The 27977-nt window shown below is 46.3% G+C and overlaps 1 protein-coding gene and 1 non-coding gene across 2 annotated transcripts in view; both read left to right on the top strand.

The window, feature by feature from the left end:
- The first annotated feature begins 274 nt into the window (after positions 1–274).
- TRNAS-UGA (transfer RNA serine (anticodon UGA)) lies at positions 275–347 on the top strand. Its single transcript has one exon. It is a non-coding gene; the product is annotated as a tRNA-Ser (tRNA).
- A 5341-nt stretch (positions 348–5688) lies between these two features.
- Positions 5689–27977, top strand: part of LOC135904298 (pancreatic alpha-amylase-like) — a 155750-nt gene continuing 133461 nt past the window's right edge. Inside the window, exon 1 of the mRNA XM_070533596.1 lies at positions 5689–5736. The gene's annotated coding sequence lies outside the window, so the exon portion shown is untranslated. The remainder of the gene's footprint in view (positions 5737–27977) is intronic.

The following is a 27977-nucleotide window of genomic DNA, read 5'->3' as shown; positions in this document are numbered from 1 at the left end:
ATGACTAATAAAAATCGAGCCCCTCGGTTAACCCCCTTTGTTCTCGTTATTACTTAACGAGGGTCTCGAATCCAGCAACATTGATGCCTTCAGGTAGCATATGTGGGTTTATTGTCCAGTTGCCTTCACCCTAAAAGATCACGTTCTCGTGACGCCTGCGGCAAAAAAGACGTTCCACGTCTGCCGCCATGGTCTGTGAGTGGTGGCACTGGCTAACACTCCCAGGCTTCTACTAGGACACATAAATACCCAATAAAGTGGATGGGGAAACGGTGCCGCGGTAGCTCAATTGGTAGAGCATCGCACGTGAAATGCGAAGGCTGTGGGTTTGGTTCCCACCTGCCGCAAGTTGTTTTTTCATCCACTTTAATTTCCATTAATTTATCGTTTCTTTATTTCATTGACTAAGCACACGTAATTTCCCCTATGTTGTCCTTGGTGACAGTGTTTGTTGGCTTCTTATCATATGACTAGTAAAAATCGAGCCCCTCGGTTAACCCCCTTTGTTCTCGTTATATATATATATATATATATATATATATATATATATATATATATATATTTATATTGTCACGTGGTAGTGACGTTAAAGAACACAGTAGCAATACTGTGAAAGACAAAACTAACTTTTATTGGGCGAACCTGTCCACAAAAACAGGCTACACTTAAAGCACAACGGTAGCGGCGAACACAGTCGGCGATTGTCGGAAATCTGATCAGCGGGTCAAGCACGTCGGCTTTTATACAGCAGTCATCGAATTTTACACACTAATCGTTGGGACCCGCGTGCCTTCCACAAAGTTCTACACCATTCGCGTCAGGCGATGAAATGAGATAACACATGGTTCGACGACAACAGATAGCCGGATAGAAGCATCGATAACTTTCCAGAAAACTTCGGATACATGCAGGCGCGTTCCGCGCTGTGCGATAACATTTATTAGGCGGCGAAACGTGGTCGCCCAATAAAGATAAATACACGTGTCAATATGACCTTTTATTTTTTTTTCAGTTTGGGCAGGTGTTCATTTTAATTGCCAGTGGCATACCGATTTGCCGCTTTTCATGCAGTTCTCATAAAGGCGGATTTCACCGCATGAAAAGCCTAAAAGTCCTCATAGCTAGTTAAAAAGATTCTTTAATGCATTTTCAAGCGTAACTCTAGCAGTTTGAGATTGTCACTTGTAAGCCCACTACACGTTTTAGGAAATATTAGCAACGCTCTATCGGCAGTCATGCGAGTCTCCACAGGAAACTTTTCTTGAACTAGTCTGCGATATTGCAGTTGCGACACGTGCGTGAAGGTCAGTAATCAAACACCGAATAAAGGGAAAATCAGACATTCACCCGTTCTTAGCAATTGCTACAAAGGAAACACATACGGGTTCCTCGAAAGAAAACCCTCAGAGTTGAAAATTCCTTCTGGTCCGGGATTCGAACCCGGCTCCGCCGCCTTTCCGGGGCAGCCGCTCTACCATGTGAGCTAACCAGCCGGCCAGCAGATGACAACGCGATGCAAAGGCAATTGTTTGACGTAGTAGCTCAGCGGAAACCCGCAAGGTGCAGAGAAGTAATTTATAAAGGGTAAATCAGACATCCACCCGTTCATAGTAATTGCTGCAAAGGAAACCCAAAGAAAAGCCGGAAAGGTGGTAGACCCGGGTTCGATTCCCGGACCAGTAGGAATTTTTCTTCAACTATGAGGCTTCTATTGAGGCAACTGCTAGGCAACTATGAGGAACCCGTATGCGTTTCCTTTGTCGTAATTGCTACAAACGGGTGGATGTCTGATTTTCCCTTCATTAATTACTTATCTCCGCTTTGCGGGTTTCCGCAGAACTGCTACGTCAAACAATTGCGTTTCCTTTGTGTTGTCGACAAATTCGACTTCGCCCTGCCATCTGCTAGCCGCCTGGTTAGCTCAGATGGTAGAGCGGCTGCCCTGCAAAGGGGGTGGTCGCAGGTTCGAGTCCCGGAGCAGGATGAATGTTTCTTTAAAGCTGAGGCTTTCCTTTCGGGGAAACCGTATGGGTTTGCTTTGTAGCAATTGCTACGAACGGGTGGATGTCTGATTTTCCCTTTATTGATTCTCTCCACCGTGCGGGTTTCCGCAGAACTACTACGCCAAATCAAAGACCTAATAGTTGAATCGTTTAATTAGCTAACTCGTCGTTGAAATCTGTAGTGCAACTAACGGAAGTATCTCAAGGCAGTCTACTCGAATAGGCCCATTTGCACTACGCCATTTTTTAAAATATATATTAGCAGGATATAAAATAAAGTTGACAGTCACTTTAGCATACGCTAAAAAGAATGAATGGAAAGCCTGAGCTCTCTCGACACGTTCATTAAATTACATCCTCATTCGAATACATTGTTACTTCCTATTGTTTTCCGCACTAAAGGTCGTGCGTTTTCCGCACTAAAGCCGCCTGGTTAGCTCGATGGTAGAGTGGCTACCCCGAAAGGCGGTATCCCAGGTTCCAGTTCCGGACCAGGACGAATTTTTCTTGAATTGCGAAGCTTTTCTTTCAAGGAACCCGTATGGGTTTCCTTTGTAGCTACGTTTGGACGGATGTCACATTTTCCCTTTATTAAATACTTCTCTCCACCTTGCGGGTTTCCGCAGCACTATTACATCAGAGGTACTAGGTTCCACTCCCACCAAAGGTCGTGGGTCCGAGTGCCTTAACTAAGTCTCTTAATTCACTGTTCCCTATTTAGCTTGGCCTGAATTAGCACCAAACGTGGTGGGTTCGACTCCCAATAGCGCTCATGGGTCCAATCATCAACGGTGCCACCATCAATTTTGGTGCCATTAAATTTTGCGCCGGCCAATGATGGCAGGTTCGACTCCCGCCAAAGGTCGTCGTTTCGAGACCGATCGATGGTCGTGGGGGTAGAAAGAGAAAAACATTTATTTGAAGGATTAAATGAGGTTTGTGGTGTGGGGCCTACTTGTTTCGTGGGTCCCGTTCAAGTGGAGATGGCTGCCCTCAGTCCAGGGCGCCAGAGACAGTGGCCGCACTGCGCGCCCTGTCAATCAATCTAAGTTGATTGTCAAGACTGTCGCTGGCCAGTAGCTCCTCCCACCACTCTGCACTCGCTTGGTACGTTGTGTAACCTCGAGCTACGGTCTCTGCCTCCCGGTTCCTTTCCAGTGTCACTCGACCCGGCGTACATATTGTGTATGCTATGCGTATGGGGGACTTTGTGTATCCAGGCGTCCTTAGGATCTGGTGCGCCAAGTAGAATACTCATTGGTGTTCGGTCGACTCGCCCGTGCAGGAATGTTCGGCACGCTGCCTGAGAAAATCTAAATATGTTCCGCGACAGTCTGTTTGTTCCGTGGGCAATAGCTAAGGCAGTGGCCGTTTCTTCAGCTTTCGTGGTGTAGGTGCAGCGAATGGATGCGCTACTTATTTCGCGAAGATGATAGTCGACCACTGTGGTACCGTCACTTGTAGTGCCATAACGCCCAACGGTCAATTTTTCGTCAACACCGGACAGCGAATTTTTCAATGAGGCGCTTAAAGGGACACTTGTAGCTATTGCTACGGATGGTTGGATGTCTGATATTCCCTTTATTCAGGCAAATACTAAGTCGACGCGGACTGTGTAAATGGCATCCCAGAAACCTCGCAACGCTTGTTTCGTGCCAAGAGAAGACGTAGTTTACGAGAAAATCTCATCTGAAAGGTCCGAATGCCATTTTCGAAATTCCAATGTTCCGCCACCCAGCTGGGGGAGTGGTAACGCTGCATACGCTACCTCCACCCTTTGCTGTCTGACGTCGGCGAGTTAAACAGCGCCTGACAGATGGCGGTATCGAGTCAAGAGAGGTAAAAGGTGGATTCGGCGCTGAAGACGCTTTTTGATTTTTTATTCTATTGTTCAACTGGCGTGGACCGTTCGGGCATCCCGCGACATCACGTGGAAGTTGAACTCTCTACTACTTGCAGTTTGTGCGAGTTTGGCAAGCCAGCAAAATTGGAGCAGCCCTATGCGATCAGGATTGTACTGAAACGCGAAAGCATGGGCGGCGCCGAGTCGAGCGCAAACGAAACCTTTTGACCGCACGCGTCGTTGTCAACGGTAATAAAAATGAGTTCATTTAAAAAAAACGAAATAGAACTGAACAAGTAGTATTTAAAAAAATTAAATTATGGGGCTTTACGTGCCAAAAACACTTTCTGATTATGAGGCACGCCGTTTCGAAGGACTCTGGAACTTTCGACCCCCTGGGGTTCTTTAACGTGCACGTAAATCCAAGTACATGGGTGTTTTCGCATTTCGCCCCCATCGAAATGCGGCCGCCGTAGCCAAGTAGCATTTTGTTTCATCTTATAATACAAGACAAGGATGTCTTTTTTCTACTAATAGTTCCGCATCAGCGACAGAATTTAACTGAGCAGTGCTTTCTTCATCGGGCAACTACTAGAATGTCCCGGGGGAGTCTATGCATGTCGTGCATTTACCACGATTTCTCTATTAGTAAGGCTTTGTTCGCTATAATATTGATGCCTAAGTGATTCTCGAGCAGAAATCTATCACTTTAGCTGAACTTATCAGCCTTTAGTGTCCCTTTAAGGCTTTCGCCTTATTAACATTTCAGGTATGTACGCATCGTGTCCTAATCGTGCTGTCAGCAAGTGTACATTACGGAGCTCTCATTGGTCACTCTACTCTGCACCATGCTGCGCTCACCGCCCGTGAAGACCAGGGTCTGTAGGTGTAGGCTGCGCATTATTGCGCGCGTAACATGCGTCCATGGATGCTGTATGCGGCTAGCATTTAAAGGCTCCTCTATTTCACCGCCACCAGTGAAAAATGCAATGCAGCACTGCGTGCGCGCATTCTTTATGTGCCTTCTTGTTGACACTACAACTCTCTCGTTTCAAGATGAACAATCGGTAAGCTCGCATTGCCAGTCTCCTAGGTCTAACGCAGATGTCAGAATTTCTGTGAAACTAAGCTTTAGCGAAGAGCTTCGTTAAATGCCAAACAACTACATCCGATGCATAAAATCCTGCTTAGCGTCGACGCATACTTGTGGTGAGGACTAAAGCGATGTGCGATGTTTTTCGAGGGGAGAATTGTAATCAGAGGTGTATGCACTTAGAAGTACGACAATAGTGTATATACACGTAAGGATTCGGCCCTACTTGCGGCATAGTGCCACACACGAGTTCTGGGCCAAAAATTGTAACCTGTCCCGCGGCACATACCTATAGAGACAAGAATTACAGACAAGACAAGTCCACTTATGAAAAATTTGAAGAAATCAAAGGGGGCGTTAGTTATGCGCTGCTCCAATAATATTTCCGTGTACATTGCAAGCACATGCCAGCCTAATTGTCAGGTTTTTCTTATATCCTCAGTTTCATTTTCGGATTGTTCTTCCCGCTGGTGCCACGTCTAGCTCAACTTTGTTAGTGCATTGTGCATGTTCCCATTTCTATATTTCGAAATATACGTCAGTCATAGAGAAACCTGCTTACCTCAAGAGCGCTCACTCAAGCCGTTTCACGGCCGAGCAAGTAAGGGCCTGACAACCCGTCAGGCAGCGTAGCGATGTCCGCTTACACTACAACTCAAAGGCCGACAGCTTATCATGTATCCACCGGGTTGCGTCTACGCATCCCATTTCCACAGAGACGTTGATGATACTCTGGTCTTGTGCCGCTGGGTACGCCCACCCCACCGCGCTTTTCAGCGCGTCGCGCCAGTTTTCCGGTGAGTTTTGTCCTTATGTCTCCAGAAATAATTTTGCTGTTTCTTGCGTTAAGAATATTGTTAGCAAGGCATTTGTTATGCTGGGTGAGCGGATTTTGCACGAGCAGCATAGAATATGAGCCGTGGCGCCCATTAACAGTGCAGCCACCCGAGCATGTGCCTTACTTTCAACGGGTAATTTTCGAGAAGTCACTGGCAACACCGTTGCTTTAAAGCACAGAATTGGTTATCTGTGGCTCACCCGCATCAATACACAGACGTTTTGTTTGGCGCGGCTCCGGCAGTGCAATGTTCATTTGGATGACTCCGTGAAGGCTGTTTACTTCACTGTATAAGCGTGAGCCTGGCCGGTTCGAAAGTGCCAGTATTACTTGATGCATTGGTTGTCATCGCTGAAACATTTTTGTTGTGGTCCGTGCCTTTTGTCTATGTCTTTATCAAGGGTGTGATCCAGTACTTATTCTGTGCAATTCGCAATGTAAACAAGAAAAAATTACCGACGATTACGTTACTTCCTAATGCGAAATTTGAGCGCAGCAAATAAGCTGTTTCACCTTTTCGATAGATTGAGGCAAAGAAATCGAGCAACACATGTATGCGCTATCACAGACTTTTTTTTTATTTTTCACACGTATTCCTTTAACAAAGACTCCACTAACAGTTCTTGACAGTCATGAAGGAAGCTTTGTGGTCGGAGAAATAGACTGATATATGTTCGACTTGGTACACCAATGCTTGATTCTCAAAGACGAGATCTATACAAGTGCCTCGCGAGGTTGTCACAGCCGTGGGACGCGTTACGAGCGAGAGGAACGGGATGTTCTCCCGCATAAGTGTTAGGAAATTGCTGTTTGTCTTTATGTCAACATTAAAGTCCCCCACTACTAACATCGGTGTGGATCGATGGACGGTTAATGCGAGTTGCAGGAAGTGCACGACGTCTTTCGTGAGTGCGGTAGGGGCGAAGTAGGCAGCTACTACCAGCAAGCCGTTGGGCAACTTTGCGGCGCACAGTTCGCCAACTTCAAAGTTCGAGCCGGCGCTTTGACAACCGGAGACTCGCAGGAAGGGGTGGGAGGGGGGCGGCGTGTACACCCAGCGGCAAACGATGGGGGCAGAAGCGCGTGCAGCAAGCGGACAACACGATAAAGGGAGGAGGGAAGAGATAGCAGCGACTGACTGATGCCGCTGACGCCGATAGTGAGTCAACCCCAGCTGAGGAGTTGGTTTCAGGGACAACGCCGCCGATGCCGACACAAACAATATGATACCCTCGCTTCCGCAGCGCTAAGAACCAGGGGGGGGGGGGACCCTTTCCTCCTCTTTCTGCATGGCGGCGACGGTGTTCTATGCAGTCACGTTATCTTGACTCTCTAGCGGCGTCAGCGGCATCCAGCGGTATCAGTCGGTCGCTGCTAGCGCTGGGGGGATGAAAGGGGGGCGGAGCTGGTTACGAGGCCGACGACAACGCCGACGCGAAACCCAGGAACGGACGCCAAAGAGCTGCGCTCTAAAATTAACGTTTTTTGTATGAAACCACTGCCTCCTTTTTTTATTGAAATGAAAATAAAAGGAGACGTAGTCACCTTATAGCGGTGACGGCTACTCCTTTTCTCATAGCGGGAACAACAATACAAAGATATGTAGGAAAATGAAAAGAAACCACTTCATACGGTCAGAAATCCACATCACAGTCCTGTACGCCCATGAACATAACAGTATAAAAGTCAAATGCAAGTTGCACGACAATGAGTTCGTAAACAAAGTCACAAACACGCACAAACGGCCGTGATGTAGACTTGGAGGAGCATATAAAGAAATGAGTAATTACACAGTGTTAAAACAATTCACGCACAAGAAAAGGTATAACACGTAATATACAAGCACTAATAATCACAAATAATAGAAGAACGTTACAGTGACATTGTGTGATTATTCAGTGCAATACCTAGTATTTGTTAAGGATGCCTGTGTCTTCATAAAAATGTTCAAGTGCATTCAATGCTTTTCGCTGTACTGTTTTAGATGGCCATGGGCCCAGCAATCTTGCGAGTGAGAAGGGCCGATGAGGATCAATGGAGTGCAGCTGTTGTTCTAGCTGCCGTCTTTGCATATCGTATATGGGGCATTCGAGGAGTAGATGGCGAACATCGTCATCGCCGTGGCCACAGGAGCAAGCCGGCGAAGCAGCCCGTTTGATTCGATGTAGGAAATCTTTGGTGTATGCTGTCCCAAGGCGAAGTCGATGAATTAGTCTCTCGGTACTTATAGAATGTCGTGCATCCAGCTGCTATTTGAGTTGAGGGTTTACTTCGTAAAGGATTGATTCTTTAGTGTTTTCACTAAACCATGTTGATGTACACAAGTCTTGCTTTAATACTCTCAATATCCATTTTGTGTCCATCGGTGGTGAAGGAATCAGTTGGATTTCTGCATCTTTATGAGCCGATTTTGCCACTGCGTCCGCTAGTTCGTTGCCTGTTATACCAGCATGGCCCGAGACCCACTGTAATATCACTTCATGTTTCCTTTCATTAGCCTCAGTTAAACTGTTAAGTACTGGGTATGTTATTCGTGCCTGTGGTTGGCTGTCATCAATATTTTGAAGAGATGCTCAAGCTGATAAAGAGTCCGTGCAAATTACCCACTTTGTTGGTGTCTCATATCTTTTGATAAAATGAGTGGCTTGGAGAATTGCCACTAATTCCGCTGTTGTTGGTGACGACTTGCATCCTAGTTGGCAAGCGTACTCTACCTCTAAGGATGGTATAACATAAGCTGCAGTCGCACTTTCTTTGATTATAGGCCCGTCCGTGTAGACGTGAATATATTCCTGGTACTTGCAGAAAAGGTGATGGAATGCTAATTGTTTTGCTGCTAATGTGGAAACGTCGCTCTTATTTTTAAGCCCTTCGATTGACGTTTCTCTTGTCGGCGCTTGCAGAAGCCATGGTGGGTAGCAGAGGTCTGAGTGCCAAAAAAGTTATCGTGGGAGTCGTTATTTATTCTCTTGAAACAAGGCGTGTATCTTTGCACCCGGACGGGTCACTATCAGAGAAAGAAGGGGGTGTGCAAAATGCTGAGTATAAATTCTGCAAAGATGTCGGCATGTTTCCAGGCTGCGAATCACCGTGAAATGCGGTTTCCACGCTTCTGGAATAGTGAAGTGACTGGACGTAGCTTGCGGGACTCCTAGGCACACTCGTTAACTCCGAGACTGCAATAGCTGTAGCCGATGGAGGCACGTCGAGGATGATTTGTGTAATATAGGCGCGGAGTAAGCAATTGTTTGACGCACAAGTGCTGAGTGGACGTGAAGTAGGGATGAAGTTGTTCCACACCACTTCGTGCCTGCGATGCTGCGTAGAACATTTAAACACAACTAATTTGGTCCTCCAGGTCGATCAAATGATGAGTCCATCAAAGCTGGGGGTCTAAAATCAGGCCCAGAAAACCATGTTTCCGAACCAGCTCGATCTCATGGCCATCTGTTGAAAGACGAAATTTTATAACCCTCTTCTTGTGAAAGGCAGTACCACTGATTTGGCATATCTTAATGCCCCGTTCTCTTATATAATCACCTATTGCGTTAAACCCCGCCGGGGCGTCTGCGCCAGCAGGCGTTTGGTGTGTTGCGACACCACGTACCCGAGCCCACGAGGATTGGCCCCTCCCACGTGTAGCCGTGCGCGGCTTAGCCGTGTCTGGGGAAAAGGGAATCCTGGGGGTTGAACCGACGCCGGGTGTTTGGACCTTTAAGGTCCCCCGGCGGAGGCAACCCACCTCTTTGGCCTCTGCTTCACGTAGACGGCACCCTCGGGCTAACTCACCCGGGGGAAATCGGTAGTCGCCTCTTCCTGTCTCTTCCTCCTCGAATCTTCGTCGTTATCTCTCACTTTCTGACCTTTCCTGTCTCCTTCTCTCTTCTTTTTACTTCCTTTCTCCTGGCAGGAAGGGTTAACCCTGTGTGGCTATCCAACCTTTTGTACACCATATTCGGTTATAGTGACGGCGTACGACTGGCGTCGTGCAGACTTGCATGCAAGCTCTGCCGCGTCCCCTCGTTGGGCTCCGTGCTGGGCGGTCGGCGCTGTTGCCCAATTTTTTTATATTTTTATGGAAACTTCTTTCCCCAAACTTCCTGATCGCCCTGAGAAAGGAGGGCGCACCGAAGATGTATTTCAGTTTTTCGGACACCATATCCAGAGTTTTCCCCGGCTCCATGTTACTCACTCTGAAAAGCCAAACAAAGCAGTGCGAAACATTTCACCATTCCTTGTGTCAAAGTCCTTGACTGATGTTTTTGGTCCAGGTTACAAGGTGTCCAGGATGGCAAGTGCTGACCTACTCTTGGAGCTCCGCGATTTGAAACAATATCAAAAACTACCGAAACTAGTGTCATTTGGGGAGACCAACATAACAGTAACCCCGCACCGTACAATGAACACCACCCGCGGTGTTGTGTCGGATGATGATTTGCTTGAGCTGACTGAAGCGGAACTCCAGGAGGGCTTCAGCGAAGAAAATGTGATCAATGTCAGAAGAATTAAGATGAGGCGGGATGGTAAAGAGATTCAGACAAAACATGTGATAATTACTTTTGGATCAAGCATCTTGCCCGAGTCAATCGAGGCCATTGTCACTTAGTTTCTTGCAGGTAATGACGCCTCTTGGGGATGCTAACAGGTTTCCAAGCTAGATATACCACATGGGCACCCGAAATACCACACGAGCACTTTGTGTCATGGCACGACAGATGTGCACCTCCTAGGAAACAGAACTGATAGTATAGTTCGAATGAATTCTATCTCAGTAAATTATTTAAGGTGCTTTCAAAGATGAAAAGTTTTTCTATGGTTTCGAGGTTCAGAACTCTTAGTTAACAAAAAAAAAAAACAAATTGAGTAAGAAATGCCTGGGCAATATGCTTGACTTTCTTTTTTTTCAATAAATGGAACCAATGTCCCTCAACTATTTATGAGGTGAAACGTTTTAAAAATATATTTAACAGAGAGATTCTCCGCAAACTTTGCATTACATATAACAAGACAGCATACCTATGTGGCCATTTTAAGATTTCCCGATATTTTTCCTAGCCTTCCCTGGCTCTTTTCATGAAAATTTTTCTGGCAATATATGGCGCCCGCAGCTTAAGTGCAATAAAAAAATATTGTGGTTTAATGCTTGCCAAGTACTGCCAGTCCATAATATTTTGATAAAACGAATAACACGTCAGTCACTTGACATGCAGTATTAGATTCAACTCACTTGAATCCCTTGATTAATAAAGATGAGAAGGGCTTGGGCAAGTTCGTAATTGATGGCCACACGAGTACACCACGGAAGACACAGAGACACACACGTAAAGCAAATGCAACAATATGAGGGAAAACTATTCAATCAGTTATCTTTACGGTTCAATAGTAGTTTTCTATATCATTTGCTCTCATCACTTACGCCTCTAGCTAACTTTGTTTACCTGTGACTAAAGACTACAGGGCAATATGAATCAGTACCATTATGATGTTTCGTTATATTACAGTATGATAAGCAACGAGAAGAAAGGGGGTTAGCCAAAGGGCCCGATTTTTATTAGTCATATCATAAGAAGCCAACAAACACTGACACCAAAGAGAACATAGCGGAAATTACTTGTGCTTAATAAATGAAATAAAGAAACGATAAATTAATGGAAATTAATGTGGATCGAAAAACAACTTGCCGCAGGTGGGAACCAAACCCACAACCTTCGCATGCGAAGGTTGTGCGTTCGGTTTCCACCTGCGGCAAGTTAATTTATCGTTTCTTTATTTCAATTATTAATTAAGCACATGTAATTTCCCCTATGTTGTTGCGAAGGTTGTGCGTTCGGTTCCAACCTGCGGCAAGTTGTTTTTTCGTCCACTTTAATTTCCATTTATTTATCGTGTCTTTATTTCATTTATTAAGACCAAGTAATTTCCCCTATGTTGTCCTTGTTGTCAAAGTATGATAAGCAGTTAGACAACCGTAATGGTCGCCGGTGCCAGCAACGGTACGTTTCGTTTCAAGACAGGCTCATGTGACACACAGTGTACTTATAAAAATCCGCAAAAGAATCCGAAACTATTTCTATAATAGTAATTGTTGAAACGATGATACCCGGCTGGCTCGACTGTGCACATTCTTTCAGGTCTTAATGCAATATGCCCGTGCCGAACAAACATGCTCAGCCTAGTGACTGCAGTTTTGAACAATCACGTTAAGAATTGCAATTTATTTCCGCTTCGAAAAGTCTGCAATGATTCTTTTCTCATATTTCGAGATGAATACATTTGCCACACTTTCAGTAGAATGCACATGAATGCGGGCGTATTGATAACGTTACTTACCAACTAAAACATGTTACGATCTCCTAGGTGTGTTGATAAGGGTAGAACAAATGCAATGTCCACTAAATTATATGAATAATCTGTGCGTTATTTACTAAGAAAAGACCAGCAGATGGATAATCTGGCTCTTTTTTCTTTTGTACAGCGCATATAGTATAGAGTCTGTCCAAGACGACGGCACTACATGCAACAGTAATGAAAACCGGAACACTTATTACGCACGACAAGGGCTTCATACCATGCACGACTGGCACAATGCGAATCTGCGCCAGCAGCTGCCTGGTGATTAACAGCACGTAAACTACATGACGCCGAAGCATCGGAAGGTGCTTACCGCTTTTCATATGGCCCGAAAGATAACTTCTGCTGTTTATAAACTGTTTATAAAAGAGACAAAAAACAAATATTCCAACTAGCGTCGAACGAAATGCCTTCAGTTTGGAACGTGTAAAGGTGCTTCCCGGAGCGGCTAATTTATTCTCTAATTTGTTCGGCTAAGATGCGAAGCTGCGAGTGACTGAGCGTATCGCAGGTTTCATGCTCCAAAAGCGTTTGTTGTTGCATATAAATAGATTGGGTGAATCTAGATATTTCTCAAAGTCTCGTGTTTTGCTTGCGGTAAGTTCCCGCAACATGGACCCAAACCTCCATGCGAGTAGGAGACAGGCTAGGGCAGAGTTTTACGAAAAGACGATGGGACATCGGGACAATACAGTCTATACCGATGCGTCCCTATACTCACACGCACACAAAAACAACGCGGCAGCGGTAGTAGTAAATAATCAAGGAGAATTAATCACAGGACTCACGGCCGAGGTGGCTAACATAACCGAGGCAGAGGAAATTGCTGTCGCACTGGCAGCGGAAGAAGGTTATAGAACAGGAATATCGCTCAATATTCTAACAGATTCACAAGAGGCGTGCCGGAGCTATATAAGAGGCAGAATAAGTAACACGGCGCTCAAGATCCTCAGCAGAGTTCCAATCGCTGAGGGACAACCCACACATAACATTATCTGGATACCAAGCCACGCAGGGATCAGGGGTAACGAAGGGGCGGACTGCCTAGCTCGAGGGATGACCAGCCGAGCAGGAACGTCAACCGCCCCAGAGGGGCCACAGATCAACTGCGGGAACAGCTATTCAGAGCTATTAAACCTCTATAAGGGTTTAAGATATCAATATCCGCCACCACATAAATCATTAACAAAGGAGGAGGCCGCAGGATGGCGGAGACTGCAAACGGGCACCTTTCCAAACTTACACCTACTAAGTAGGATGTTCCCCACGCAGTATAGCGCAACCTGTCCGTGGTGTGGAGCTAAGCCAACATTATATCACATTACATGGGAGTGTACAAGAAACCAGGCATTCCACAAACACAAAACACCAAGTGCGGAGCAATGGGAGAGCTGGCTCACCAGCCGCGAGCTAGAGACTCAAAGAGCTCTAATAGCGCACGCGTGCGAGGCGGCCCGGCTCAGTGGAGCCCTGGACTAGGGGCCCATCCATGGCTGAAGAGGACTCAAGCTTCAAGAATGAAGACTTCGGCCTCGACCCGCTAAAACCTTTAAAGAGTGAATAAAGTTTTCCATTCCATTCCATTCCCAAAATTATTTAGATTGGTTGCCAGGAACCTTAAAAATACTGCTACTTTTAATCTATACGAAAACGGCAGCGCACGCACTGCTGATGCATGCCCCGCAAACACGGCCTTTCATGCGAGTACGCTAGCAGTTATTCGACTATACGTGTCTGTTTGAAAATTCTTCATGCAAACACAATTTCGATATATATACGTAAAGCGTATCACGAGAATTTCACGACACATGCGGCGCAGCATTCATCGCGGCCGGTTCGAGCGCCACGAAATGAGATTTACCACACTGGCTGCCCAACACACACATTCTGCTTAGTGGCAGGTCAGTATGAAGTTAAAACATAGTGTACTTCCTTTTTTACGCACCTACACTATAACGCTAAAATCAACAAGCTTGAGATCGCTCGCCGTAAAACATTCCGTATAGTAGAAGCGAGAACAAGAGCGCGTTATCAAATCATGTCAACGACAAACCGGCCCTATACCCGAGTCGCCTGCGCTACATGCAGCCGGTTCGCGCTACGAAATGCGCTCACATAATCATGAGCTATTGACGCAAAACATCTTTGCTAAAGCTTAGCGTTCAATGTAGGTGACGTGTGATGCCACAAAGAAGACACGCATACACAGGCACCAACGTGCAGACAGACACCGCACACCGCTGCAAGCGTTTACGTGCATGGCGCGCTCGTTGAGAATTCAAATTGACGCGGCCAGACGGCGCACCGCCGCGCATGCGCAAGAGCTCCGCGCATGCGCAGGAGCACCGCGAGCGGGGCGTGTGCGCTGCGAGGAGTGTGAGCGCCTTATCCTTTTTTTTGTCTGTTTCTCTCTCTGCGCGCTACGGTTGCCGGAACGGGTTGCTTTCTATCTTTCATCTTTTTTCATGGACGAAGGAAATGCGCTGGCAGGTTGTATTACAAACGCTGTGGGCTATCGTGTGGATGGATGAATGCGCTGTTTGTAAAAACCGTTTTACAGGGCCCTTCAGACGCTTCAGACGCATTATCGCCAGCGACGATGAGTTATACAGCGCATTTGTAGCATATCTTCCAGCGCACCGCTAAATGTGATGCCCTCACGTACGTTAGTGCTAATTTTCCGCTCCGATGATACGTCAAAGCAAGCAGTACGGCAATGAGGTACTCATATGCGTGGCTGCGCAGGAATACTGCCGGCGAAATACTGGCTGGGCTCAGAGAATTTGGCACATATTTTAAGTGAATGAGAAACTGATGAGTTTATAGTGTAGAATATCAGTCAAGAAAAATCCGCTCGCTAAACAAACGCGACCAAGAACAAGTCGATGCCATCATCAGAGGCGCGTGCAAAACGGCCCTGGGTCTCCCTGTCACCACCTCAAACGAGAAGTTAGCGGCCCTCGGGATCCACAACACCTTCGCTGAGTTGTCGGACGTGGTTATGGCTTCGCAAAAGGCCAGACTGCAGAACATGGCGGCGGGCAGACCCATCCTCCACCGGACCGGAACGGCAACTGAGCTCCGTGCCCTCGATGGGCAACGATCACTCCCTCCTGAGGTCAGAGGCAAAATCAAGGCGAACCCGATACCGAAGCACATGAGTCATGAACTCCATAAAGGACGACGAAAGGCTCGCGTCGACAGACAGCGCCGAGAATTCAAGGGTGACCCGTACGTAATGTCCGTGGACGTGGCGGCGTACCCTGTAGGGGGCCTCTTCGCGGTAGCCTCCGTGAACGGGAGAGACAACTCCTTGTCCTTCGCGGCCTCCGTAAGGGCAGGGACCCCAGCTGCGGCTGAGACCATAGCCGCAGCGCTGGTAAAAAAGCAAGAAGACAGGGTAGGCCGGGAAGTCCATGTCGTTACCGACTCGCAACAGGCCTGCCGTAACTTTACGAACGGACGAACACCGCTGCTGGCGGCTCAGATTCTAGGCCCGACGCTGCAAGAATACCATCAAATCACCTGGACGCCGGGCCACGTGGGTCCGGAGGGGAACGAAAGGGCGAACGCCCTAGCTCGAGCGCTAATCAACCGAGCGGGGCAAGACCAATCGTCTCATCAATCCCCACCCTTTACCTTCATGCCCCTGCCATCCAATTATTGCGACCGACTCGAGATCCAGCGACTCAACCGCAGGATTTATCCCCCGCCTGACAAAAAGCTCAGCACTGAAGATGCCGTAGCTCTCCGACTTATACAGACCAACACATTTCCAAACCTACACAGATACAGTAAAATGTTCCCACATACATATCGCGGCAGCTGCCCCTGGTGCGGCGACACACGCCCTACACTCTTTCACATCTCGTGGGGGTGCGAGGGCAAACCTCAACACTTAAAGACGCCTAGCACGTCATTTGAGCGGTGGGAGGTACAGCTGACCGGCGATACCCTGGCGGGACAAGAAGCTCTCGTCCAGCAAGTACGTCGAGCAGCCATGGCCAGTGGAGTCCTGGAATGAGGACCCCACCCACTCGACCTCAAGAGCAACCACCTCGATGGTCCGAATAAATGTTTTTTCTCTCTCCCTCTCTCTCTCCTGTTATGGGGCGTATTCCCTCGATCGCCAGCTGTTGAAAATCTGACCGAGTTGAAACACACTAAATCACAGGGAAGACAAAAGTGATGGCAAACTAGGAGGGCAATCTGGAAGAAGTTTCTCGCATGCATTATTTCGTATACACAGGACGCAGAAGTATGCGACGGTGTACGAATTCTCAAGGGACAGCAAATCTATCCGTTGCCCCTGGTGGATGTAGAAGAAAACAAGTTGTAAGACCGGGATAACGCTCTTACGGAACAACGCTGGCCTGGCTCGATCCACCATGCGGAGTACTTTCATAATAAATGAAATAGCAGAACGGAAGCTACTGAATTACTAATGTAGCTCAAAGGAATCTTATAATTGACCTTTGAGCGCTGACGAGCTTAGAGCTTCCTTGGCCGTATGCGAGAGCTCTACACGAGGACCTGATCAATAATATACGGTATCTGCCATGCTAATGGAAGGACACTGTTACGTCTCCACACCTCCAAGGGTGTTAATCGAACATTTTCCACGTGTCATACCACCACACCTCCTAACCAGACGTCAGCGCGGCGTGGACAACGACTAAAAGCGCTCACCCCACCATTACCTGGAAACCGGAGAAAATTATTAACGGGAGCGAACCACGACAACAAATGGATAAGCGCAGGGAATTAGACGAGTCAAATCACCAACCATCCCTTGGCACTTACCCAGCCGTCATAGAAGCCTTTGTGGCTTCCATGACGGCTTTGTGCAAGCTTTGACGGCTTTGTGGAAGCCTTTGTGGAAGCCTCCAACTGGCTGTTGGAGGCTTCCACTAAAGGCCTTCAGCCCGCCCTTCACCTGGAATGCTGAGCGAAGAATGGGGTGGGCAACGACTAAAAAACCAGGTGTCGGCGGATGATTTCTTTCTTCCACAGATTCCAAAGCAGTTACTCCGGGTGATGGATAGCATGGGCGTGGTATCGCAACGGAGTCAACGATGGTGATTTGCTGTTGGACAGCCTTCAGATTCCCTAGTCGACTTGCCTAGGGAAGACGACGGGATTGAAAGCAGAAGATTTTCGAGAGTGGGAACGCAGTGTCCTGATGTGAACTTAGACGATAACGTGCTCCTGCATGGAGTGGGATTCTACACCGAAGCCGTGTAACTAAGCCAGATAAACCCTTTTTCCTTCCATTTTATACAACTAGACGCTGTAGTCGATGGGCTTGGTGGATTTCATGCCTTAAACGGCACCCCCGCCGCAACAAGGCTGTTGTTGTCCCGGTGTTGTAGCACGATGAAGATTCTTCGTCAGTGACTAGTTAACACCATACAGCGATTATCAGCTGCCTTTGCAAGCTTTCTTTTTAAGTTATCGATTACCATCTCGTATATTTACTCGAGACCAATAACATGTATGACCCATTTCAATGTGGTTTTAGATAAGGCCGCTCTACAACAAATCATCTCGCCGGCATCGAGTCTGAAATCCTGGATGCTTTTGGCCAGAAGCAACACTTCCTCACCATATTCCTCGATATGGGAAAGGCGTAGGACACGACGAGCCGCTCGAAATATTGCGAGATTTGTCGACGATGGGCATTCAAAGAAATATGCTTAACCATATCATATAGAAAGCTTTGTGTCCAACCACACATTCCAACTCAGAATCGGCCATGTATTGTCACGCTGATATGCAGAAGAAGCTGGTGTACCTCGAGGGGGCGTGCTCAGCTGCACGCTTTTCATCGTCAAGATGACATCGCTCCATGGACCACCTCTTCTAACAATTGTCTATTCTGTCTGTGTAATGTGAAATTACATTTTGAGTATTCTAACCTGGCACTGTGCGAGCGACAACTACAGCATGGCCTAAATATGTGTCTGAATGGGCAGAAGAAGACAGATTCAAAGTTATCACCCAGAAAGTTCCGGTGTTCTTTTGTTAAGAAAGACGGCTAGTTAGGGAAGCCGTTATCGAACTTTGCAGACAACAAATCCCTGTGAACAAGGAGCACACATTTCTAGGCATCGGGCTTGAGGCAAAACTAGCCTTCCCTACAAAAATTAAATATCCTAAAGCGAAACACCTAAGAACAACGAACTTGCTGAAAATTCTGTTTTGAGACTTTGCCTACACAGATGCGGAGAAAGAAAGACACAAAAGGATGAACGCTTTTTAAAATATGGTTTTATTATTCGGAAACATGAGGCTTAAGTACCCTACAGAACTGAACAACAGATCTCAGCATTGTATATAGCTCTATCTCACACAACATGGGGCAGTGACAGGCATTGTTAGTTAAGTTGTACAAGAGCCGCGTTCAATCACGTTTAGATTATGTAGCCACGGTATATCACCCTGCCACGCCAAATGCGCTAAAGATGCTGGATTTCGTCAACCACCTAGGTATTCGCGCGTGCACAGGCACGTTCGGAATAAGCACTTTACGGAGTCTCTAAGTGGACTCGAATGAGTGGTCTCTTCGCCTTCAAGGAACAGACACCAGTTTCACATACGTCCTCAAAGTTAAGTCTAACTCTCAACAGCCGTGCTACGCATCCGTTATTGATATGGCATGTGCTGCGCCATTCTGTAATCGACCATCATTAAGAGAGCCTTTTTTAATGTCGTTCAGAAAAATTAGTGAAGAAATCGGTGTCCCAATCTTCGAACATTGCCTAATGGCTCCAGCGAAGCTGTTACCAGCATAGCAATGGAAACAGCTTTCGTAGAAGTCACAACGCGTGCTTCTGAGTTACACATTCGCATGCATTTCCAGAAACTGAAGGGATGAAGTGCCTCAGACAGGCTGGCCAACGTTTTGATAGGAGGACCTATCTTCGTCAAAGGCGGCCTCGTCATCCTCGGCGTGTTAGTTTTAAAGGGTTAGTGCAGTGACGTCACGTGCGGGTGTTGTCGCTGGCGGCTGGTTTTAAAGAGAGAGATTACAAGAGGGAACAGGCGCTGTCGTCCGACGTCTGTGAGCCTCATTCTCAAGACGAGGGGACAAGAGCGTGAGAGTGGGCACGCGGGGAGAAAATAAAAGAAAAGAAATAGAAGCAGAAAAAAAGCGAAAAAAAAGGAAAAAAAAGGGAGGGGAGCCAGGGCGGCACCAAGACACAAAAAAGGGGGGGGGGAGTGAAAGGAAAAGAAGGAGAAAAATGAAATCTTTAAGAAATACAGGGCCTTGGGAGCGTGTTGGGGATGCGAAAGGTTAGGAGGTATTCAGGGGGAGTCGTTGGCGGCATGTTTTTGAGGCATTAGAACGGCCGGTCAAGCGGTCTGTGCGCGAGGCGCGAGTAACACAAGAGACAGAAAAGAAGGAGAAAACCCAGACACACACACCAAAAAAAAAAACATGAGTTGAAAGTGACTTGAGTAGCATAGTAGTAATAGGTCGAGTAATTTTGAAATAGTTAAGGTGGCGACGAGGAGTCTGCGGTGCAATGTATGGGGTGACTGAAAGGCAGCGGCATGGTCTTTCAAGGGGCACTGCCCCACGCGCTTAACGTAGGTGTCGTTACGGCGGCATCCAGAAGGCGATATTCTGGGTTGAGGCGCCGAAAAAGCATATTGACTTCGGAATGTGTTGTCGAGGGGGTTTCAAGAAAAAAAGGAAAAAGATTTAAAAAAAGGGGGGGGGGAGGGGACACACTTTATTATCAATGTAGGTACAAACAACCTAAGAACACAAAGCGCCGCGGACACGATAGAGTCCATGAGCGACGTAATAAGTACCATTCAAGCCGCTCGCCCAAACGCACATATAACCATAACGACTGTCGCTCCCCGCCTACAAAACAAACACCGCCCACTAATCTACCAAACTAATGCACTCATGAAACACAATGAGGAGATTAACAAGCTAAACTCACTAATTTTCAACTTAGAAAACGTCCATAAGAATGTTGACACCATGCACCACGCAGAAATACACGAAGCACCACACGAACACCTAGCTTGGTATGGCTTCCACTTGAACCGCAGTGGAATAGAGCTAGTTTCCCAACACATCAAGTCCTTTATTAAGGACAAGTACAGAAAAACTCTTTTAAATTCCACCTCAAATACCACCTCCACCAACTCTGCGGAACATGCAACCGCGAACAATACAACTGCGACAGTCACTTCTAGAACACAGGGAATACAGACAGTGGAATGTGAAGCAAGCCACTGCACAAATGAAACAGTCAACACAAGAACAGTTGGAACACAGACAGTGGAATGTGAAAAGAACCGCAAGGCACACATAACACCAAAAATGACATCAACCACCATGCAAACAGACACAATGGCAGCAGACAACAGAAAACCCACCACCGAAGTCTACACACAGACCCCCACACGCCTGCCTGCACGCACACAAACTCAAACAGAGACCGAGATCGAATTAAGCCAGGCATACGATAATAAACCGGCCAAACAGAAAAACACCCCACGCAAATCTACCCGCAAGAAGACAAGTAAATGACAGACATCGCAAATCAATAACTCTCAATGCCAGGAAGCACCGAATTCCTACAGGCTAGAAAACTTACCAAAAAACATGTGAGCTACACCTCCCATCTGAAAACCTACACAAACTGCACAGAGAAAAATATAATTCCTAAAGGCCTAACACTCAAGGCTGTACCAGCTCTAGGAACACTCCCACCACACCATCGCGCAAACTGGTAAACAACATTACATAATGCCTCACTTTCACTTTTAAATATCCTCAAAGAACACTGCGAAGAGCAAATCGAAACTTTTAACCACAGACTTAGGAACATAACCCTGACGCCAGATGAGAAGAGAGATTTAGAACATTACGGCGAAAAACAATCTAGAAAATTGGTTCAAAAACAAAGGAAAAAAGCAAATTTTAATCAAAAAACAACCTTCCAGCCAAACAGCCACCACACCCAGACAAAAGGGACCTCGAGCTTAGAAGTACCAGACAGGAAGGAAATTTCCACAGAACTAAACCGCTCCAATGTTACAGACATTTCCAAAACATTAAGTCAAAAAGAAATAGTCGTACTCAGCAAGGGCTTAAACTTTTGCCCCACGAACAACACAATAAATGAATTCGAGCTTCACAAGGACCTCTCAGAATTCTCCCGACGAATGCGCATCCGACACTTTTTTACAGACACACCAGACACCAGGACGACACCACTTAGAGCCCAATCCACTTGGACTCCCGAACCAGAACAAGCCATAGAACTTGACATATACCTTAAAACTATCACTAAAAAAATTATAAGCCAATCCAAGACATCTAAGCGACCTAAAAACATAACTGCGTCGGAGAGTCATATCATTTCAAATCTGAGCTGCCGGAATGACATTGTTATTAAGGAAGCAGATAAGGGTGGAAGTATAGTTATTTGGCCAATAGAAAAATACAAGCACGAGGCTTACAGACAACTAAAGAACCCAGAACATTACCGCAAACTAGATAATGATCCAACATTGTCCTACACAGTGGCAATTACCAACAGGCTGAAATCACTTTTGGCTGATCAATTGATAACACCATCAGAATACAAATTTCTTAAACCAAACAACAAAACTGCCGGAAGTTTTTACCTCCTTCCGAAAATTCATAAAATTCCATCCGCTGAACTATACACTGCTATTATCCCAGGCCGTCCGATATTATCAAACAACAACACCCCGACAGAGAGCATCTCCACATTCCTTAACCACTACCTTGGTGACTTGCCAAAAGCACTTCCGTCATTTGTACAAGATACGCCTCACCTGCTGAGAATTATTGAAGACATTAATACTAAAGGCACACTACCCTACAACACAATTCTCGCAACACTAGACGTCACGGCGCTGTACACCAACATTCCAATCCCTGATGGTTTATCTTCGATAAAACAAACGCTGTCTAAACACAGTGCACAACACTCTACTGAAGTCTACCTGTCTCTCCTTGAATTAGTTCTAACACTTAACTACTTCGAATTTGAAGAGAGTTACTACCTACAGATACATGGTACAAGCATGGGTACGCCTTTTGCACCAACCTACGCGAACATATTTATGGGGATTCGAGAAACAGATTTCCCATCGCACTGCACTACCAAGCCCCACACATACCTACGATACATAGACGACATACTCATAATCTGGGGACATGGTCAAGACAGTCTAGATAAATATGTAGCCTTTCTAAATTCTGTTCACCCAACAATAAAATTCACATCAGAATCCTCAACTAAGCGCATAAACTTTCTGGACACAACAATATACATTGACAATTGTGAACTAAAGACAACGCTGTATAGGAAACCTTTCGACAAACAACAGTACCTAGAATATACCAGCCCACCCAGACATCCCAGACACCATCCCAGCCCATCCACCATCCCAGACATTGCAAACAAGGCATCTTTAAAGGCCAAGCCACACGACTACGTCGAATTTGCGTTGAAAACCAAGACTACATAGATAGACTCGATCACCTTAAAGAAACGCTATCAAACAGGAACCACCCAAACAGTGACCTTCAAACAGCTTATATTGCTGCAACCAAACTTGATCGAGCCGAGGTCCTCAAGCCCCGCCCGAAGATCACAAGAACAACAACGCCTCTTCTTACTACTAAATTCTCAAACGCACTCCCAAACGTGAATAACATCCTAAGTAAATTCTACCCGATTCTCACCAGCAACCAGAAACTTAAGAAGATTTTTCCCGACCCTCCCAGAGTGGCCTACAGACGCAACACTAATTTTAAAGATGTTCTTGTGCACGCCAAACTAAAGAAAAAGAAGAAGTTGGGAACCAATCCCTGTGGCCGCCCCAGGTGCTCTACATGCAAACACATTCAATCCACTACTACAGTAATAAGTACAGCGTCGAATTACCCACACAAGGTAACTTCGGCTTTCACCTGCACATCAAGCAACGTAGTCTACTGTCTAGAATGCGCCGCTTGTAGCAAACAATACATAGGTGAGACTGGACAACAAATCAATATAAGACTCAATGGTCACCGCGCGGACACAAAACACAATTTACCCAAAGCAGTAGCCAGCCACTTTAATGAACATGGACATATGTTTGACAAAGCAAGGCTCTATATACTACAAACAAATTTCCGTTCCCCTCGCGAAAGGAAATATACGGAATCATACCTCATACACAAGTTTAATTGCCTACACCCGACAGCAATTAATTTGGCACGCGGCAACTTAGAATCTTTAAAACTGTAACTTAAATCTGAAACTCTCATATCATCAACCAATACACAAAACACATTAGGGCACCAGCCAACTTTAATTCTTAACCTCACCTACTCTTCCATTTCGAAAAAAAAAATTTTTTTCCTGCCTACTATTCAATTTAATGTACTCTTTCAGGTTTTTACGTCTGTACCAACTGTACGATCCCCTTCTTCCATGTACACTTGCCCCCGCCCGCTTCTGCACGCGTCACCCTCCTGTTTGTTATACCGATTTCTTCCCCCCTCCTTCCCCCCCCCTTTTTTAAATCTTTTTTCTTTTTTTATTGAAACCCCCTCGACAACACATTCCGAAGTCAATATGCCTTTTTCGGCGCCTCAACCCAGAATATCGCCTTCTGGATGCCGCCGTAACGACACCTACGTTAAGCGCGTGGGGCAGTGCCCCTTGAAAGACCATGCCGCTGCCTTTCAGTCACCCCATACATTGCATCGCAGACTCCTCGTCGCCACCTTAACTATTTCAAAATTACTCGACCTATTACTACTGTGCTACTCAAGTCACTTTCAACTCATGTTTTTTTTTGTGTGTGTGTGTGTCTGGGTTTTCTCCTTCTTTTCTGTCTCTTGTGTTACTCGCGCCTCGCGCACAGACCGCTTGACCGGCCGTTCTAATGCCTCAAAAACATGCCGCCAACGACTCCCCCTGAATACCTCCTAACCTTTCGCATCCCCTACACGCTCCCAAGGCCCCGTATTTCTTAAAGATTTCATTTTTCTCTTTCTTTTTCTTTCACTCCCCCCCTTTTTTGTGTCTTGGTGCCGCCCTGGCTCCCCTCCCTTTTTTCCCTTTTTTTTCGCTTTTTTTCTGCTTCTATTTCTTTCTTTTATTTTCTCCCCGCGTGCCCACTCTCACGCTCTTGTCCCCTCGTCTTGAGAATGAGGCTCACAGACGTCGGACGACAGCGCCTGTTCCCTCTTGTAATCTCTCTCTTTAAAACCAGCCGCCAGCGACAACACCCGCACGTGACGTCACTGCACTAACCCTTTAAAGGGCCCCTGAAACGGTTCGGACAAATTTTGTAGGCGCGTAGGGTACAGCTTAAGTAGAACATTCGCACCACAATTTAGGTGAAGCGTTACGTATTAATGGAGCTGCAAGCGATTAGAAGTTACCCTCCTCCCTAGCTTTGCTTTTCCTCCTCAACTCGCTCGCCGAGCGAGCGGCGCTAAGCTCCGCCTTCACTGGTTCAGCGTCACGATGCGACGTCACATCGCTCACTTCCGGTTGTTTAGGAGCACGCCCCCTCCCACGCGAGACCTCTCCGCTAGCCGCTTGGCCGTCGACCGAGAGCTATCGAAGCAGCGTGCGTTGCGAGCATTCTGTCGTAGCGCCGAACGTGTCCGGTACTCCGCTAAAAACATGCAAGCTGGTCATTTCGGCAAATGACTGGAGGCATAAACTCAAGCTGATGAAGGAACTTTAGCGTAGACGTACGTGAGCGGCCTGATCAGTTTGCACGGTCCAGACACTTGCTGGCGCAGCGCTTAACCAGTCAAACAAAGCGCTAATATTGCTCTAACCAAGTGTAAAGCATTTTAAACATTTATAAATCAACGTGTTGATGATTACACTCCTGCGAAAAATACACACCAGCAGCAAAGAATACACTTCGTGGCTGCTACTGTGTATGGTTGAGCTCTGTGCCACCAGGTGGCTGCACCGTGCAGACCGTTCACATTTGCCCTTCTGCTCATCTCGTGGCTCATCCCGGCACAGTCAAGCGGTCACACCCTGTCCCCTTGCGCTTGCGTTTGCCCTAATACTGGACTCGCGGTTTGCAGGTCGCTAGGTTTGCAGTCCACAAGGCAACAAAGTCGAATCATAGTGCTCGCGAAAAGACTGAGACCGACTCTGACCGCGGAGCTCTCGTCAAAATGGAGTACGTTGTAACACAAGCAAACGACACTTGCTGTGTGCCGGAAGTGCTGAAGTGTACTAAAAAACTATTCTTGTGTATTCTCTTTAAGTTATTTTCTTTTTACAAAAACACAGTAACTAACATTCCAACTATTACGAGCATCATTTGTTCACCATAAAGTTGGAAAAATTATCGACCACGCGCCCTGGTCAGCCAATCAGATAGCTCGCCCATGTGACGTAATATGGGTTATTTGCATCATATGGGTAGGGGCGGCTTAAAATTCCGCCGAGCAGTGCGCTGCGATCGGCAGCGATGGGTATTTTTAAAACCTTATAATAAATTACACGCTTTACGCAGAGCACTTAGATGCATCAATTAATGATCAGAAGAACCTACTCTAACGTCTCAGTACGTTTGTAGAAAATCGCCAAAATCGTTTCAGGGTCCCTTTAAAACTAACACGCCGAGGATGACGAGGCCGCCTTTGACGAAGATAGGTCCTCCTATCGAAACGTTGGCCAGCCTGTCTGAGGCACTTCATCCCTGTTTACAAACTTTATATCACAGTGTGCCATTCCATCTGTCAGCCCCTTTCTTGTTTTCAGAAACTTAAGGCTAAGTATTCGTGCCCTGAATTTCCTACTGACGCATCAAAATCGCATGTTGGCGTTGCTGATGCTGCAACTGGTCCATCCTCAGAATCCTACGTTCTGCACCACGAAGCAAGCATATTTGCGGCTGAAGCCTATGGTCTGTTGACTGCTGCGAAACAGCATACACGCCATTGTTCTGTTTGTTCTTTCTATGTTCAAGAATACACGGCAGGTTGATTAGCCACCAGATGAACGGTGTTTGTAATTCACAATGAAAAGACAGGCAACAGCAGGAGCTTAATAATGCTATCACCAGTATACTGTGCATATTACTTCAACACTCCCCAATTCAAACGTGCCATTACATGCATGTTCGATACCACATATTCTTTAACAATGCTATATATTTGCATGCACTAATTTTCACACATCTTGAGCCCTTGCATAGCTCACTTCTGATGTATCCATTTCATAGGCCAAATAATTGTACACTTTGTCCTTTTGTGTTGAATGAAAAGCGGCGTCCTCTACAGTCGGATACAACTTCAGAAAACAGGAGAGGCCCCGCCTAGATGACCAAAGCGCAGCAGCCGATTGCCTCCACGTCTAAAGAAATAGTCCCTCTCCAACAAGCGGGTATTAGTGCGTCCTGCGGCACAACGTCAGCCTAGACTGCGGGCCCATTGGTGCAGGCTTGTGTTCACCTGTCTTTAACATGCAGATTCCGCGGCCTCCTAAAGTTGTATCCGACTACAGAATCACGTAATGCCTTGAACCAGTTGCATAGCCTTAAGCAACTTGATAGCACACAGTGATCAGGATCAGAAATATATAAAAGCATCCAAGCAAGGCTGGCTCGCCACACTTCCATTATGAGGGGCTGTAAAGAGGTCTCGCCAAGTATTCCCATGACGTCCTTGAAAAAGAGGTGGTGTTTGGCACTTCTTTAGAGTCAAAAACAGATTACACTGAATGTTGTGTACCACGTCAAAACAAACTGAGCTTGGTTATCTGCACAGCATGTAATGGAAGCTTGTGCTTCACATAGGAAACAAACTGCTCTGTGCAGTGCAGTTTTGAGGCCAGTATGGCACCTATTATGTCAATAGTGTCAATATGCAAATTACACTTTTCACATGCCATTGATTTGATCATTATTTTTGTATGACGGTTCTTTCAATCAGTGCTTGTATAACATGAGCAGGTAGATTTGAAAGCAAAGCTTTGTTTGCAAACGTTCAGACGTCCATAATTGTGTGGCAAGGCACTGGCATGTTGTCGAATAGCTCATACTTCGTCGATCCTGCACCAAAGAAGCGCAATGTTCTATATGAAGTTGGATCGCACTATTCGACGGCACACAAAGAAGAGTAACACGCACAGCAGAGTGTTATGCTGTGTGTATTTCTCTTCTTTGTATCCGGTCGAATTGTTGTGCAATTCAACTTCAAGCTTCTATACCCATACACCCAATCTTCAACTTCACCAATAATCTAGTTATTAGGCCACAATGGCGCACATCTTTGAAATATCCCAACACAAATCAGCTTTCCAAAAAAACAAGTGTTAAATTTGGCAGCACAGGTGTATGTACATGCCATATTCTTTACCACTAAACTCTCAGGAATCAAAGGGGCAAGCATTAAGTAGCCTTACTGCTGCCGTTGCCATCATCGTCATGACACCAATGGAAAGACAATGCCATGTTTCAGTACAGGGAGTGCCGGGGGGAAAGGTGTGACAGCGAGGCTTACAATAAAAATAGCGGTTGCGAGACATGTTCAATGCCAAAATATGCTGCATGTCGCTCATCGTACTTTGACATTGTGGCAAGCTTTTACTCGTTTGAGCATATCACGTTTTGTGTAATGATTGCTCTAAAGTTGTCCAAAAGGTCTATTTGCTCTGCAATTTTTATTTTTAACATGACGGGTTAAAGAGCCACTTTTTATTGGCATCTGCACCACGGTTCTCACGATATGTAATTCTGCCTTGATGGTTCATGACATCTTCATGCACACCGAGTTCTGCAGAGCATTGAATCTGCATTATTCTACTGCTTCAG

This window comes from Dermacentor albipictus, chromosome 2 (assembly GCF_038994185.2).
Source record: "Dermacentor albipictus isolate Rhodes 1998 colony chromosome 2, USDA_Dalb.pri_finalv2, whole genome shotgun sequence".
Classification (NCBI taxonomy): Eukaryota; Metazoa; Arthropoda; class Arachnida; order Ixodida; family Ixodidae; genus Dermacentor; species Dermacentor albipictus.
Note: the sequence above shows the minus strand (reverse complement) of the source record. Positions and strands in the feature narration are given on the sequence as shown.